This window comes from Ornithodoros turicata, chromosome 1, assembly GCF_037126465.1.
Source record: "Ornithodoros turicata isolate Travis chromosome 1, ASM3712646v1, whole genome shotgun sequence".
NCBI lineage: Eukaryota > Metazoa > Arthropoda > Arachnida > Ixodida > Argasidae > Ornithodoros > Ornithodoros turicata.
The window spans coordinates 158,537,971-158,554,587 of record NC_088201.1 but is presented as its reverse complement, the minus strand read 5'-3'; the positions used below and the strand labels follow the sequence as shown (position 1 = coordinate 158,554,587).

The 16,617-nt window shown below is 46.0% G+C and overlaps 1 long non-coding RNA gene across 1 annotated transcript; it reads right to left on the bottom strand.

Moving 5' to 3' along the window:
* Window positions 1-2,819: 2,819 nt before the first annotated feature.
* Window positions 2,820-15,217, bottom strand: LOC135371729 (uncharacterized). Its single transcript, XR_010415706.1, has 3 exons — window positions 14,961-15,217; window positions 13,991-14,155; window positions 2,820-2,934 (listed from the first exon to the last, which is right to left on the bottom strand). It is a non-coding gene; the product is annotated as an uncharacterized LOC135371729 (long non-coding RNA).
* Window positions 15,218-16,617: the final 1,400 nt, after the last annotated feature.

Below are 16,617 nucleotides of genomic sequence, written 5' to 3'. Positions count from 1 at the left end.
GCTCTTCAAGGAGGAGCCACGCGGACGAATGAAGCAGGAAGGGTTTAGGCCAGCTGTGTAGCTCTACAGGACGAATATGTCATTAAGTAACCGCCGAGCATTTCCCTTTATACCCTGACCTTTCCTGTTTATAATTCGTTTTTTTAACCAATTTCCCCCCTGTTTGGGAAATTGTTGGGGAGGAAAAAATGCCTCTCAGAAGACGATGTCGTCGCGCGCGGGTTTGAGTGTCCCTTGCAAGGGTACTTCTTGCGGCGTTGTAGTGATCTCTTACTGTGGATTTAATCGCCCTAGGGTACACTAGGCTCCTGCGTTGACAGCGCTGTGTCGGTTTCTGTACGTTTCGAAAAATTATCAAGGTTACCTAAAAGCATCATATTCACTCCAAGTTTCAGGAGAATGTGAAAATAGATAGGATTCAGGATTATGCCAATTAATTTGTTATTCGTGGGGTTATCGAATGGTATATAATTTGTTGCTCTGCTGTGTTGAGGAATGTGAGCCGTACGTTATTAAGTAGCACCCTACCTCCGAAAAAATGACGAATTTCTGAAGTATTTATCTAAAAAACGCCATCAAAATCTTGCATCGAAAATTTGATATTCTGCAACAGTCGCGAGCGAGGGATCGGTGGCATTCCGTCAGAGACCACGTGATAATCTCTTGAACGCATGGAAAGAGAAAAACAACCTTCTGTACACAATTCTAACTCAAAAGGTCACGACGAAGTCAAATAGGTGCAGCGATGGGCAAAGCTAATCTCAGCGGGAACGACTAGGAATTACGTGACGTACAGAGCATATACCATGATATTTACCTTTTCCACTTAAATTGATATATTGTATTAAATCTCAGCTGGTCACGGCCACTATGTGCGAAACTTATTCACCGAAAAGAATTCCAAGGACGCGTACGTGCGCACACAACTTCCATTCATTCACTACAAGCAGCGTGGGACGGAGTGTACAATGAAATCCAAGGAAACCAAGTAGATCAAAATGCTGTAGCGAAAATTTCGCACCCTTCTTGTAACGTGCCAAAACAGGAGAATCGTCGAGTGACATTTTCTTCGTGTACGTTGAGGCGCTACCTTTACCATACATTAAAAGCGAAAACATTACTGCCAACTGCTGAGTGGAATCCCCGTACTACTTCAAGCTCGCTGGTTGTTAGCAGACTATAAACATTATGATAAGTGCGCAGCGTGATGCACCAGCACGCGCACATCTTCCTTTCCTCGAATTTGCGGCGCACTGCTTCAATTTCGCAGGCTCCCGGGTTATCCGCAGTGTTTTTGCGCATGGGGCCACGAGGGCGCGCGCAGCGACAGCGAGCAGAGTCCTTCGTAGCCACCTGTCAGCAGGCCCGTCGGCGTGACCCATAGGATAACCTCTTTCATCGATCCACTCATTGATTTCAGTAAGTAGTCAAGCCTGTTCGGGATAATTGCCCGAGATACCGACACGCAAGGGCAGCGCGGCTGTCACACGAAGAGCACAGAAAATTTTCTACGCCCTTCATAGAATGTCTGCAAATGAATACCCTTTTTCAGGCGGAAAGCTGACAAACACTGCTGTGGAGCACACCCCTGAGATGTTGCATTTTGTGAAATACGCCATTTGACACGGCGCTTCTGTAGAATACACCATTAGAAACTATCGTTTGAAACTTGCGCCACAGAGGCTTGCGATACACACTAAATACAGAGTGAAGCAGCTAACACTTAACATTATAATATGTATATCACTTTTTCCGAGATCAAATCAATTGCAATATAGGATATGCTGAAGGGCGCTCCTTAGGAGGGCATTAGCAAACTCGCAAATCACAAGTTGTCTGAATGAGAGCATCTGGTCCATTCGGTCACCTGATACCGGGGCAGTTTTCAAAAAAAGAGAAGAAATAATCTGTTCGATAGATTGTCCGCAAAAAATTCGTGAAGGAACACGGTTTTTTCTTTATTTTGTTCATTGCGCATCTTCGGAGACGCGTCCTTCCGTCACCCCAGTGTCTGAGGGTAGATGAGCGTAGTGCTGTCTCATGCGTCGACGATGAGCTCAAACTTGCAGAAACAAAACAAAAACAAATGTACCCTGTGGCATCGGAACTGCCCTTATGTTGGGTTGCATTTTCTGTTTTCTGTTAATGTTCTTCCAGGACGCAAGAGGCGATTGTGTGGTCTTTCCCCCTCTCACACTGGGGGTGAAGGAAAGACGCGTCTCCAAGATGCGCAGTGAACAAAATCAAGAAAAAAAATGTGTTCCTTCACGAATTTTTTTGCGGACGATCTATCGAACGGATTTCTTTTTCTGAAAACAGCTCCGGCACAAGATGACCGAAAGGACCAGTTAAGCAGCGCTGGTGAAACCGGGCCATTGCCATTTTGCGAGTGACATTATTTCCATCGTACTATAGTGCCGATGCGAGAAGTCGACTGAAATCATTTCAGGTCACATGAAGTCACTTGAAATCACCTAAAGCCATCTGCTGTCACATGAAGTCGCCTTAAGTCGCCTAAAGCCACCTCAAGATATCAGGGGTCACCTAAAGTTACTTGAAGACACAGCTGGAGTTGCCTGAACGTGTCTGGAGTCACCTGAAACAGCCTGAAAACGTCTGGAGCTACCTGTAGTCACCTGATGACGTCTGTGTTGTCCTGAAGTCACTTGAAGTCACCTGAAAATGTGAAGAGTTACCTAAAGGTACTGAACTCACTGGAAGAGGTCAGGTGCCACCTCCAGGCGCCTGAAGACGTCTGATGTCACGTGAAGTCACCCAAAGACATCTGGAGCCATCTGAAGATGTCAGCAGTCACCTGAAGTCACCTGAAGACGTCTGTAGTCACATGTAGCCACATGAAGACGTCTCAAGTCTCTTGAAGTCACTGAAGACAACTGGAGTCATCTGAAGACGTTGGTAGACGCCTGAAGTTACCTGAAAATATCCAGAGACACCTAAAGTCACCCGAAGACGTCTGAAGCCTGTTGAAGTCATCTGAGGGCACCTGGAGCCACTGCAAGTGTTCGGAAGACGTCTCAGGTCACCCGAGGTCACTTGCGGTCACTTCAAGACACCTGGAGTCATCTGAAGAGTCTGCAGTCGTCAGCAGTCAATTGAAGTAACCTGAAGATGTCTGGATTGACTTGCAGCCACATGAAGACGTCTGAAGTCTCTTGAAGTCACCGAAGATATCCAGAGTCATCTAAAGTCACCCGAAGACGTCTGAAGCCTGTTGAAGTCATCTGAGGGTGTCTGGAGCCATCACAAGCGTTCAGAAGATGTCTGAGGTCACCTGAAGTCAGTGCGGTCACACCTGGAGTGCGGTCACACCTCCAAATGTCTTCAGGTGATCTCAGACGTTTACAGGCGACTGGAAGTGGCACCTGACCTCTTCCAGTGAGTTCTGTACCTTTAGGCGACTCATCACATTTTCAGGTGACTTCAAGTGACTTCAGGTCAACACAGGCATCCTCAGGTGACTACAGGTAGCTCCAGACATTTTCAGGCTGTTTCAGATGACTCCAGAGACGTTCAGGCAAACTCCAGCTGTGACTTCAAGTAACGTCAGGTGCCCCTGACATCTTCAGGTGGTTTTAGGAGACTTCAGGTGACAGCATATGCCTTCAGGTAATTTCAAGTGAGTTTAGGTGACCTGAGACGTTTTCAGTCGACTTCAAATAGCTCCAGACGTCTTCAGGTGACTTCAGATGACTGCCGACGTCTTCAGATGACTCCAGGTGTATTGAAGTAACCGCAAGTGACTTCAGGTGACCTCAGACGTCTTCCAAACACGTCTGATGGCTCCAGATGCTATTAGATTACTTCAACAGACTTCAGACGTCTTCGGGTGACTTTAGACGACTCTGGATGTCTTCAGGTAACTTCAGGTGACTACCGACTTCTTCAGATGACTTCAAGTGATTTCAGATGACTTCAGACGTCTTCATGCGACTCCAGTTCGCTCCAGGTGTCTTCAGGTGACTTCAAGAGACTTCAGACGCCTTCATGTGCCTGCAGATGACTACAGACGTCTTCAGGTGAGTGCTCACGTCTTCAGATGGCTCCAAATGGCTTCAGGTGACCTCAGGTGACCTCAGACATCTACAGGCGACTGGAAATGGCACCTCACCTCTCACGGTGAGTTCTGTAGCTTTAGGTGACTCTTCACATTTGCAGGTGACTTCAAGTGACTTCAGGTCAACACAGACGTCTTTAGGTGACCACAGGTAGCTCCAGACGTTCTCAGGCTGTTTCAGGTGACTCCAGACACGTTCAGGCGACTCCAACTCTGACTTCAAGTAACTTTAGGTGACCCCTGACATCTTCAGGCGACTTTAGGCTACTTCATGTGGCAGCAGATGCCTTCAGGTGGTTTCAAGTAACTTTAGGTGGCCTGAGACGTTTTCAGTCGACTTCAAATGATTCCAGACGTCTTCAGGTGATTTCAGATGACTCGCGACGTCTTTAGATGACTCCAGATGTCTTAAAGTGACCGCAAATAACTTCAGGTGACCTCAGACGTCTTCCGAATACTTGTCATGGCTCCAAATGCCCTCGGATAACTTCAACAGGCTTCAGACGTCTTTGGGTGACTTTAGAGGACTCTAGATGTCTTCCGCTAACTTCAGGTGACTACCGACTTCTTCAGATGACTCCAGATGTCTTCAGATGACTTCAAGTGATTTCAGATGACTTCAGACGTCTTCAGGTGACTCCAGTTCGCTCCAGGTGTCTTCAGGTGACTTCAAGAGACTTCAGACGCCTTCATGTGACTGCAGGTGACTCTAGACGTCTTCATGTGACTTCAGGTGACTGCTCATGTCTTCAGATGGCTCCAAATCTCTCCAGGTGACTTCAGGTGATCTCAGACGTCTACAGGCGACTGGAAGTGGCACCTGACCTCTTCTAGTGAGTTCAGTTCCTTTAGGTGACTCTTCACATTTTCAGGTTTCTTTAAGTGACTTCAGGTCAACACACACGTCCTCAGGTGACTCAGGTAGCTCCAGACGTTTTCAGGCTGTTTCACGTGACTCCAGACATGTTCAGGCGACTTCAGCTGTGACTTTAAGTAACTTTAGGTGACCCCTGACATCTTCAGGTGGCTTTAGGCGACTTCAGGTGACAGCAGATGTCTTCAGGTGATTTCAAGTAACTCTAGGTGAACTGAGACGTTTTCAGTCGACTTCAAATTATTCCAGACATCTTCAGGTGACTTCAGATGACTGCCGACGTCTTCAGATGACTCCAGGTGTCTTGAAGTGACCGGAAATCACTTCAGCTGACCTCGGACGTCTTCTAAACACTCGTGATGGCTCCAGATGTCCTCTGATGACCTCAACAGCCTTCAGACGTCTTCGGGTAACTTTTGATGACTTGTCTTCAGGTAACTTCAGGTGACTACTGACTTCTTCAGATGACTCCAGGTGTCTTCGGGTGACTTCAAGTGATTTTAGATAACTTCAGACGTCTTCAGGCGACTTCAGTTCACTGCAGATGTCTTCAGATGGCTCCAAATGTCTTCAGGTGACTTGAGGTGATCTCACACATCTCCAGGCGACTGGAAGTGACACCTGACCTGTTACGGTGAGTTCTGTACGTTTAGGTGACTCTTCACATTTGCAGGTGACTTCAAGTGACTTCAGGTCAACACAGACGTCTTCAGGTGACTACAGGTACCTCCAGACGTTTTCAGGCTGTTTCAGGTGACTCCAGACAGGTTCAGGCGACTCCAGCTGTGACTTCAAGTAACTTTAGGTGACCCCTGATATCTTCATGTGGCAGCAGATGCCTTCAGGTGATTTCAAGTAACTTCAGGTGACCTGAGATATTTTCAGTCGACTTGAAATGATTCCAGACGGCTTCAGGTGATTTCGGATTACTCGCGACGTCTTTAGATGACTCCAGACGTTTTGAAATGACCACAAATGACTTCAGGTGACCTCAGACGTCTTCCGAACACTTGTTATGGCTGCAGACACCCTCAGATAACTTCAAGAGGCTTTAGACGTCTTCGGGTGACTTTAGATGACTCTGGATGTCTTCAGGTAACTTCAGGTGACTACCGACTTCTTCAGAAGACTCCAGATGTCTTCGGGTGACTTCAAGTGATTTCAGATGAGTTCAGACGTCTTCAGTTGAAATGTCTTCAGGTGACTTCAGGTGTTCTCAGACGTCTACAGGCGACTGGAAGTGGCACCTGACCTTTTCCATAGAGTTCTGTACCTTTAGGTGACTCTTCACATTTTCAGGTGACTTCAAGTGACTTCTGGTCAACACAGACGTCCTAGGGGACTACAGGTAGCTCCAGACATTTTCAGGCTGTTTCAAGTGACTCCAGACACGTTCAGGCGACTCCAGCTGTGACTTCAAGTAACTTCAGGTGCCCCCTGACATTTTCAGGTGGTTTTGGGAGACCTCAGGCGACAGCAGATGCCTTCAGGTGATTTCAAGCGAGTTTAGGTGACCTGAGACGTTTTCAGTCGACTTCAAATAGCTCCAGAGGTCTTCAGGTGACAGTTACACTGAACTACATTCACAAAGTTCACTGCAACATGCAAGATTTGATGTTTCAACCTGCTGACCGGCATCAGCCCCATCTCATCATGATTTCTTTATGTGTGTGTGTGTTGATGAATAAATTTATTGTATATGTGCTGAAAGATGACTACAGATGACTAGAATGCTTGCTAGTTGCGCTTGTGGTAGATAAGTAAGAGAAGTCTTATATCAGGATCATTCCCTTGTGATTTGAAAGGAACACTGAACATCAGAGCCAGAAGGTTTTCAAGTACAGGGTGGGTGCTATAAAAGGTCAGTCATATTTTCGCGCGTGGCGCGATACCTACTTGACTGACAGACTTCCGCTACCACAGAGTGCATAAGTTGTGTGAGAGGAGCTTCCGAAAAAAAATCGTGGTTACCAGGCACTGCATAACAAAGTAAATACGACCACGCAAACTTTCGTCTTCATGCATTTCCTATAGGCTATACCGATGTGAACACGGCGCTCTGCAAATTGTTGTGTATAGCATCCGCCTAGGGGCGCTAGCCGACGCGAATTTGTTTCCGCCTTCGACGCCGCTAGCGCCCCTACGCGGAAGCTGCACTCAACGAGTGGCAAACCACCGTGTTTACATCGGCGCATAAGAAATGCATGAAGACGAAAGTTTGCGTGGTCGTATTTACTTTCTTATGCAGTGCCTGGTAACCACGATTTTTTCGGAGGCTCCACTGACACCAATTATGCGCTCTGTGGTAGGGGAAGTCTGTCCGCCAAGTAAGTATCGCGCCACGCGCGAAAATATGACTGACCTTTTATAGCAACCACCCTGTATGTTGAACACAGTGCTGATCACAGTGCACCTTATAATGCCCATTGGCTTTTAGGAGTAGGGCATTGTCAAAGTTCTGGTCTGTAAGGCTGCACATCTCTTTGTCATAACAAGACCACCAACCGAAAACAGTCGTTCCACCGATGCACTGCTGGGCAGCCCGACGTTGCACTTCATGAACACAAGCACACAAGGAAGATCGCTGTGGAAATGACTTCGCAGACAGGGTCCAAAGTAGTCCCGAAAGTAAGCCAAAATGCGTTACGCGTTACTTGCAAAATTAATTCAATTACAGTTACAATTACATCTGATTGAATATAATTCTGGAAGTAATTAATTACTAAGAATGAAATTAACTACTGTAATTGAACTACTTGTAATTAATTACTTTACAGGTCTGCTTACAAGTAACTACATTCCCCAGAACTTCCTCACAACATCATGAAGACTGTGTAAAAACGTAATGACACTAGCATAACATTTAAAAGGCAAAGTTGAACATGCTTGCATGATGTCCCACATACGTCCATATATATTCCCATGTCCATATGACGTTCCCAGGATATTCTAGTGGATCTACAAATGACTAAGAAGTGCTACTCCTCAGAACGTCTCCTGGACGTCAGGGGGCACTGTGGCAAATCCCAACTTCCAAAATGGGATATCCTGTAGACATTTTCTGGATATACAATGTGTTTGCTCTAATGTGTCCAGGAATTTTATTTAAAGCGAGCGATAAAAGAGAAACGAGCCCTACTTTTCAGCTACTTGACTAAGATACAGGTGCTACTAGTGAAGCAGTAACTGTAAGTAGCAGAAAAGTACCACTTGCTTTTCTTTTATCGCTGCTTTAAATATAATTTCTGGACACGTTAGAGCAAACACCCTGTATATGGTTTGCTGGGGTATATGTACTGTCCCTTATGTAGCTACGGGACAGTACAGTACGGACAGCTATGTGTTATTGGATAAAACGATTCAATTTTTTTCCGTCTATTTGAAGTCTAGCGCAAGCGTTACGCATTTGCACTACAAACTTGTGAGCCGAGGCCAAGAACGGCAAATATTCCTTTCGGTGATAACACGAAGAAAAATAACGAGTTGTGTTGTCCCTAAAGAAAGCTGGAACTGATCAGTAGCTCAAAGACCGCCATGTACGGGCCCACAAATTAGCGTAACTAATCACTAGCGATATTGACGGAAGGTAAGGATGCGGGTGTTGGTGCAGCACACTTGGGATCCATCACGGCTTGGTACTGTCGTTGAAATCACAAGTAAACAGAAAACGGTTGAGAGCATTAAATAGTTTAATCAGCGGAAAACGAGAGTTTCGTACAGTAGGCTGCACTTCTTAAGGTTTGAGGACCTGTTACAAATAGTGAAGACTATATTGCGACTTGCGTTAATATATTCTTGAATATTCTTGACTATTTGTAACAGGTCCTCAAACCTGAAGAAGTGCAGCCTACTGCACAAAAGTCTCGTTTTCTGCTAATTAAACTATTTAATGCTCTCAACCGTTTTCTGTTTACTTGTGAATCATTATCGCCGCAAACTTGCACATTGTTTTTTCACGTCTTACGATGTCCTTGAAATCCTTCATCATGTGCCCAGCGCCGTCAAGCGTGTAACATGTCAACTTATGAAGGAGCATTGGGTCCAGTGCTCCCTGAGAACGGACAATAGACCTTTCCCTGTGTGCATACAGTTGACGTCATAGTGTTCGACAGCGCCACCAATTTGGTAGAACTGCATTACGCTCGAAGCTCTGGGCGAAGAATGTCGCGCCCGGAAGCCACGGTCTTGAGGGGATTACGATGGTCCCTGAAAGGGACGCGACCTTCGGTTACTTCGGTCCTACTTTGCTTTCAATAGGAGGCAGCGAGCGAACAAGTACCCATTCGCGGAACCCAGCCCTCCCCATCCGATTCGTTTCGGCTTCAGTCTGTCTACCAACGTCATGATGACGTTTCTCGGGTAGAGGTCTATTCCTCACCGGACAATTGCTCACCAAAAAACTGCTGAGGACGGACAATCGCGCACCAGAGAACCGTTGAAGGCGGTCACTCACCGCCTCTTTCATCACACTTATATTGTGATTTTATTTCGCGTTTATGGCGCTCGAGTTTTTGTGTTAGCTCAACTTCTTTTTTAGCTTTCTAAGTTGCTCCAAATAGATCTAAAAAGTCCACCAGTGAAGAGGGTGAGGAGGGAGGTCGTCCACTTGCAGGCACGCCTGAAGCGTCTTTGTCAGGACCTGCATCTATGGGGCGTTCTTATAGGGTTTTTTTTTTTCAAAAGGGGGTGGAGCACCAATGTGCTTCCAGGTGGGGGGAGCATAGAGTGAGACTGCAACCACCTCAACCTCCTTCCCTGGAGACGGACGTTGGGAACTGTGGGGGTGTCCACAGGTTCATATTATTATTACATGTGAGAAAAAAATCATGACCTATGAATAAAGAGTGCAGAATTTTCACAAGTGACCTGGCCCCCCTCTCGGTACGCCCATGTCTGCGTCGCCAGGATCTTCCAAGACACAAGCCGGGAGAAATTTATAAAAACACATCACTATTTAACCACTAATTCACGAATTTTCGATGTCCGTCCAAGTCGGTCTAGCGAACGAAAGCCACATCTTAGCGCCCATTAGGCTTAGAAGGGCGGACACGACTGCACAGCACGTTGGTTAGTTTATTATTAGGTTAGTCCAAGTTCAGTGTTTGCATTTCTATGTCCAGCTTAATCTAAGTTTGGTGTTGGCAGTTTCCCGCGCGCGACTGTGCATTTTACTTACAGTAGTTTGTTTTGCAACGGGAATTTTGATCACTTTATTTTGAGGTACACCCCAGTTCAGCTAACAAATAAAAAGTCGAGTGTACGAGCGTCATGAACGAGAAATAAAATTACATCACGTAAAAACGCGAAATAAAATTATAAATAAGTGTGATGAAAGAGGTGGTGAGCAATTGTTCGGCTTCAAAGGTTCTGTGGTGAGCAATTGGCCTGGATCGAGTGCTCCCTTACAGTTTGACAAGTTACACACTTAGTGGCGCTACTCGCATTTTCAATGACAATTAGTTTAAATGTCCATTGAACTAGCCCTGTAACCATAGCAAGCAGGCCTCACTCCTTTCTCTAGTTGAACATCATTCCCCTCCTCCCCCCTTTCACCGAACACTGCCCGTGTGCCATAGGTATGGGTCACAGCTCTTCAAGTACACTTGTATTCATTCACAGGTCATCTGGCAGGTATTCGCAAATTAAATACAGTCTTCAACAACAACAACAGATATTTTCTGATGATGAAGTGGGGAGGTTTTCCACTCTGGGAGTGGGTATGAAGTACGGGCGCACAGTATTTAAACCACATTCGTGTTTCTCAGTGTTCTGGGAATAATTAATCTTCCATTTCTCTTTCGCCGAAAAGAAGACGGAAATTCCAGCGCACCGAAAGATCAGTGCTCCAAGATACCCGTGCACCGCAATGTCCGTAATAAAATGTCCCGTACCGAAATGTCCGGTTCCCGTGTCAAACGACGTCTTTCCTTCTCCGAGCTCTCCAGTGCTCGTCGTTCCACTCATAACACCCCGAGTCTCTGATCCACCATGACGACAAGTCCTCGACTGCAGACTTAGTTCTAAACTTTTACACTTTTTCGCACAGAGAACAGAATGTGTCATTCCAGCTGACGACATCGTACCTGTCCTTCCACTCGAGGTACCCTTGATACAATCGGAAATCACGTTTCACGTTTTCCATATAATCAGCTAACTCTTTCGGTCCCTCGAAGGCAGACGCGTCAATCACAGAATGCGGTGCTGCTACGGCACTGTAGTTAACAGCGCCCAGTGCAACAGGTACGATGACGCGCTGGAGAGCGTAAAACAATTTTTCCGTCACGTAGTCGCGGCACAGTGAGTTTTCTAAGGCGAGCCAGAAGTAGTGCTCAGACTCAAACATACGGAAGCAAGCATCGTCGGAATCTTTGGGGCATTTGTGAGTCCCACATCGTCCGTAGACGTCGATGTGAATGTAACGCTGCAGTTCTTTTATGAAAGCTGCTCGTCCGCTGTGCGCGGCACAATTACTGAGCACCCAAACTGCAGTCTTTTTCTTTTGTTCCCATATTCTCTGACTGCTCGATGCTATTTCTTTACCATTCTCTCTTCTCTCTAGCGATCCATATGCGACAGGAACATCCGAATCTGCTCGATAGGTCATAGTCCAGTTGAACACTGATTTCATGCTGTCGAGGTCGACGCCACCAGAATTGGGCGGTGCTTCCATACACCAAAACACCCACTTTTGGGCAGGCGAACGACGTGCGGGCACGTCCCATAGGCTCAAGTCTCTGACGTGAAACAATACGGCGTCGCTGGAAGAGAGAAGGTCTCTGTTGTAAGTGACGTGACAGCGGCGACTGCACTCGGGAATTTCAATCTCGTCCTGCGAAGAAAGCCCAAGCAGACGTGATCCGAAGTATGGTGTCCACAGCAAGATACGGGGGATGTCCGTTGTGGATGTCCGGGGGATGTTGCTGAAGCTGGTGGAAGACGCCCGGCTGTACCACGGCATGTGCCCGTAAATCGTTTGCGTGCGATGAAGTGGGACGCCTCCAGGATGGTGCACAGTCCAGTAGATGTACAGCGCGATTGCGGCCACTTCTACGAGTACGAGTATCCGCAGTGCCCATCGTGGACTTCGTGCCATGATCTGCGCAAAAGTGTTCCACGGAAGGGAGGCAATCCACAGAATAACGCGCGGGTGTTATCGTCCACTCCTGATCCCGTCAGTCACGGAGAGATATGAGACGAACAAGTGGCCGCTCGGCCGGCCTCCTACATTTCTGGTACTTCGGCCACTCGTGCCTTATCGTGCGCGCCAGGTGTTCTCGGCGCCGTGTTATCACGCTCTTATTAGAGGGCGGTTGTTTCTTTATTTATTCATGTATTTAATTTCTTGTTAGCGCCGCGAAGCAACTCTGGCTATGAGCGGCGTGCAAGGGGCAGTTGTAAAACGGTGGAGTAACAGCTGTTCGTTAACTACTCCACTAGAACAGATGAGTCGTTCCACACCAAGTGATCCAATGCTTCTGCTCGACACTCGGCTTTTGGGTTTCCAAATATTATCATTGATGCTCTGTGCTATCGGTAAGCATTCCTCAAAACCCTACTTAAAAATATTGAAGCGCTTTCGATCTACATCAAATTTGTGAATCGTTAGTAATCGCTAGTAACCCAGCCTGCGGATATCCCACATTCATCTCAATGAGGAATTGCCACACATAAAGGCATTAAATTATCTTCTCTATTTCCTTTTACATTTTACAAATCGCTCCAAGTGCCCACACAACCATAAACCTTCTGAGTATATCCAGAAATGGTCCGAATGTCTTTTGAGCATGCCCACAAGGTATCCAGAGGACCATACTTTCGTGAACGTCGTATTTTGAACATCGATAAGATAATTTTCTGAAAACATTGCACTGGTGATATCCATAGAAGCTACTTGGTATGAGGTTTTACATTGATGACCAGAATCATGCCCAGTTGGCACTCTGACATAAAGGGTGGGTGTGCTTCCCGTGATCTTTCAGAGTCAACACATTTGTATTCATTCACTGTAGTACGGGACTGCTTTTTGTAAAAGGTAGAATGCGCATAAGAAATTTTTATTTGTACTTTTCACGAAAATGGCTTGGGACTAGCGCATCCTGGGCCGACTTCGCAGACTACTGTTCCGACATTTAGGGCTGTCTGAGGAAAACAACAACAGCAACAACACCTAGACAGCATATTCGGCGCCCGGATTCGAACCCGAGTCACCACCTGGTCTTGTCCCTGACACAATCTCCTGTGGACATCGAGGTTTAGATGTCGTGAGGAGGTCCTATCACGGACAGAAAAGAGACCTGGAGAGGAGAAACGCGCAAATGTGTGGAACTGAGGAATCTTAACTTCCGATTATCTACTGAATGCCTCAATGCAAAGGCGGTAAGAAACACAGATGGTATATTGATGGTGAGGTATACTCCCAGTAATTCCTGGATTCAACGTTGTTTGTGTTCGTAATCGAATCAAACCTCCTTCCACACCCCCTTCATTTCGTTTCACAGACGAGCAGGGCTCTCTAATATGCAGAAGCTCGCAAGACAAGCAATATCATACACTATCTGCTTTCACTTTGGAAGGCAATGCCACTGTCTTTCTAAAGTTCTTAGTTGTCCCTAGCAGCTTTCATATAGTACTCTTTTTTAAACACAGCTCCTGTTATCCATTGTGGGAAATATTAGATACAAAAAAGGAGCGTACGGAAAATGAAACATGTGGTGGATATATGTTTATATCTACTGAAAACATTTGTGACAGCTTCATGCCATCACCTTTACCAAATACATAAAACATCTTATATTCCCTATTGAAAATTTATTCTGATGGACCATCAACCCTGATGTATTTTTTGACATTGATGGACCACCAGAGCTGATGGACCACCATGCCTGATGGTCCATCAATCCTCATGGTCCATCATGCCTGATTGCTGGCCACACATCAGGCCTGATGGTTGTCCGTGTTGACCTTGTTGCAAGCGACCCATATAAGCATGGGGAAAGCAACAGCGAATGGACGCACCACACATATTCATTAAAATTACATACCTTTATTTCCAGTTGTTACAAGTTGCTGTTTATTTGAAGTTTGCTTACAGGGCCGACGGAGATCACTCCTTTTCTCGCTCAGGTACTTGCGTACCAATGCAGACTTCTTCTTCAGCTCCTCTCGTGAAACGTTTTTCTCCTTGGTAAGGTAGGTCGCAAACGCTCCTGTAAAAGAGCAAATTTACGACCAATGTACTCTAAACTCTGTTGAATCCGTTGAACACCTCTATGCAAAAAGAGATACGACGGAAAACCCACACTTGCGAAAACTGTAAACGCTTAGTAGGGTGACTACAGCTGGTTTTTATTAGTTACGGCAATGAGAAGCAACTGACATAAACACAGGCCATCTAGGCTAACATGCTCCATGCACATAGTCATGCCTCGCTTATTGTGACACATCGGGAGTCATTACTTTTTGTCTGGATAATAGATTTCTGGATAAGCGAATCAAGCTCAGGTGAGATGTGACTCTTTCGGAACAGCACAAACACGGCTTATGCCAAGGATGGAGGCCGTTGACAGCGCTTCGGACAAACGAATCAGAACTACATAGCTTCTGGAACGCTGGTTTGCGTGTAACTAATTCCGGAAAAACAAGCCAAAAGCCAATGACAGGAGGTTCGTTCCCGGTAATGTCTTGGGATCATGGGATTTTCGGGTATCTGAATTCTGGATAAGCAAGACATGACTGTACTTCGAACAGAGACTGCCTTACTGGAACCTGGGGGTCAGTAGAAGCAACCAAGACAATGCAAAAGAGATAGGCATGGATTGGGTGGGACCGCGTTCTGGTCATGTATCTTTTTGTGGCACCTCTACACAGCCTTCTGATTCAAGGAAGTCTGCTGTCCTTCGAAAGTATGTATGTAATTGGCTAAGTGTAGATTTCATGAGGAGGATATGTGCGTAATCCAGGGTTCTGTGCACAGTTTCAATGGAATACAAATACATAATGCAAGGTACTCACCACGCACGGCTTCCACCTTCTCGGGTGTGAGTGCTGGAAACACCTCGGTTTTCCCTTCAGCCTTCGCGCGGTTACCCAAACACCCTGTAAGTGTCTTGCGCGAAAGCGTGGACGTTCCCCATATGACCACTGACAACTCCTTCACAAACCGGGACTCTTGGTGCTTGCACAGGTACGCCCATTTTTGTTTGGTATGGAGACACCATTGCCCAGGTCCGTCTACAGATAATCACCCACGTAAGCTAGATACAGTACAATGCAAACTACTGATGATGGACACATCAATATCCAGAAAGGTTTGACAGTGTAAATCAAATGTTTTATCGAAAGCAACTCAAACGGGACCAGAGAACACCTGGTTTACTTATTCGTGAGTTTTTAGCATACCAGTCAGATGAAAACAGTAAAGCTGATTTGTTTTCCCATGCAGATTAAAATCATTCGTGTGGTTAGGTTTCAAACCGTAACTGCAGTATCGTTACCCACATGTTCATTGAGGGCTTTCCTGTTGATTGGTGGCTCGTGCACATGCCACTGTCTTTAGCGCGGGTCTCTCGTACAGAACAAGTGCTACACCATTAGAAAAATGAATACAAGTGTGCAAGTGGCAACTGGAAACATGAATGGAGAAGTGCTGCAATTGCCTGAACCAGGTCAGCGAGTGCAGATAAATTGACCTATAATTGCTACATACACAACATAATTGACGTACAATTGCAAGGAAGTGATAATTTGTTGTTTTTCGAGTTATAAGTACAAAAAATGAAGTTAGGAGCTTTTTGTTTGAAATAGAGGTCATATTGGCTTATGTAGCTCAACTAATGCATATGTCAATGGTAATTTGACATGTGCATGGTATGTTTGAGTTTCTGTACCTACGCATGAATTTCTACTAAACTGTTTCAGACTTCAAGTTCACTGTCCTTATCTGCATGCACCAGCATAGATATGGAGCCAAAATAGAAGAACGCTACCATGTTGTCTGGACAGAAGCTTGTCTGCTGGACTAGCAGAGCTTGAGGCACATCCTGGGGCATTTGTTGCATATGCTGTGACACATCCACATGGACGTGCTCACTGGGTCTTTCTGAAATGTCGTTCGGTTCCGCAGGCAGGGTCGATGCTTCCGGTTGTACTGCTTCCACGGCAGGAACTGTACCAGTAAATGTGCAAGATTTAGGTGCTTTCATTACTACGTTTGGTACATTGCATGGAGTATGATGCAACCATTCTGCTCACTCATTGTCTGAGGAATACTGTTGCCCTGAAGCAGCTCTGTATCTGAGGAACTGCAGGAATACCGTTGCTGTTGCGTGCCAGATGGACCTACCACGGCTAAAGCGTAAGAAATAGAGCGTTATCAGGATCCCAGGTTTCGGTGGTCCGAAAAAAAAAGGCAGGGGGGAAATGCGGAAAGATTCAAGCCGGAAAAGGGCAGGACTTTTTATATACAAGGTGTTTCACGAAAATCGCCTGGCTGAATAATTCGTTAACAGGTGGCGCCATCGAAGAAATTTCTTTTTGGTAAAGATCCTTGGGACATCGGCTATGAACTGAGTAGTGAGCGGCTCATTTGCATACGATCAACTAATTAGGTAAACATCCTAACTTTTAAATTTACTTCACACGCTTACGGAACCTCTGTTTTACGCATCAG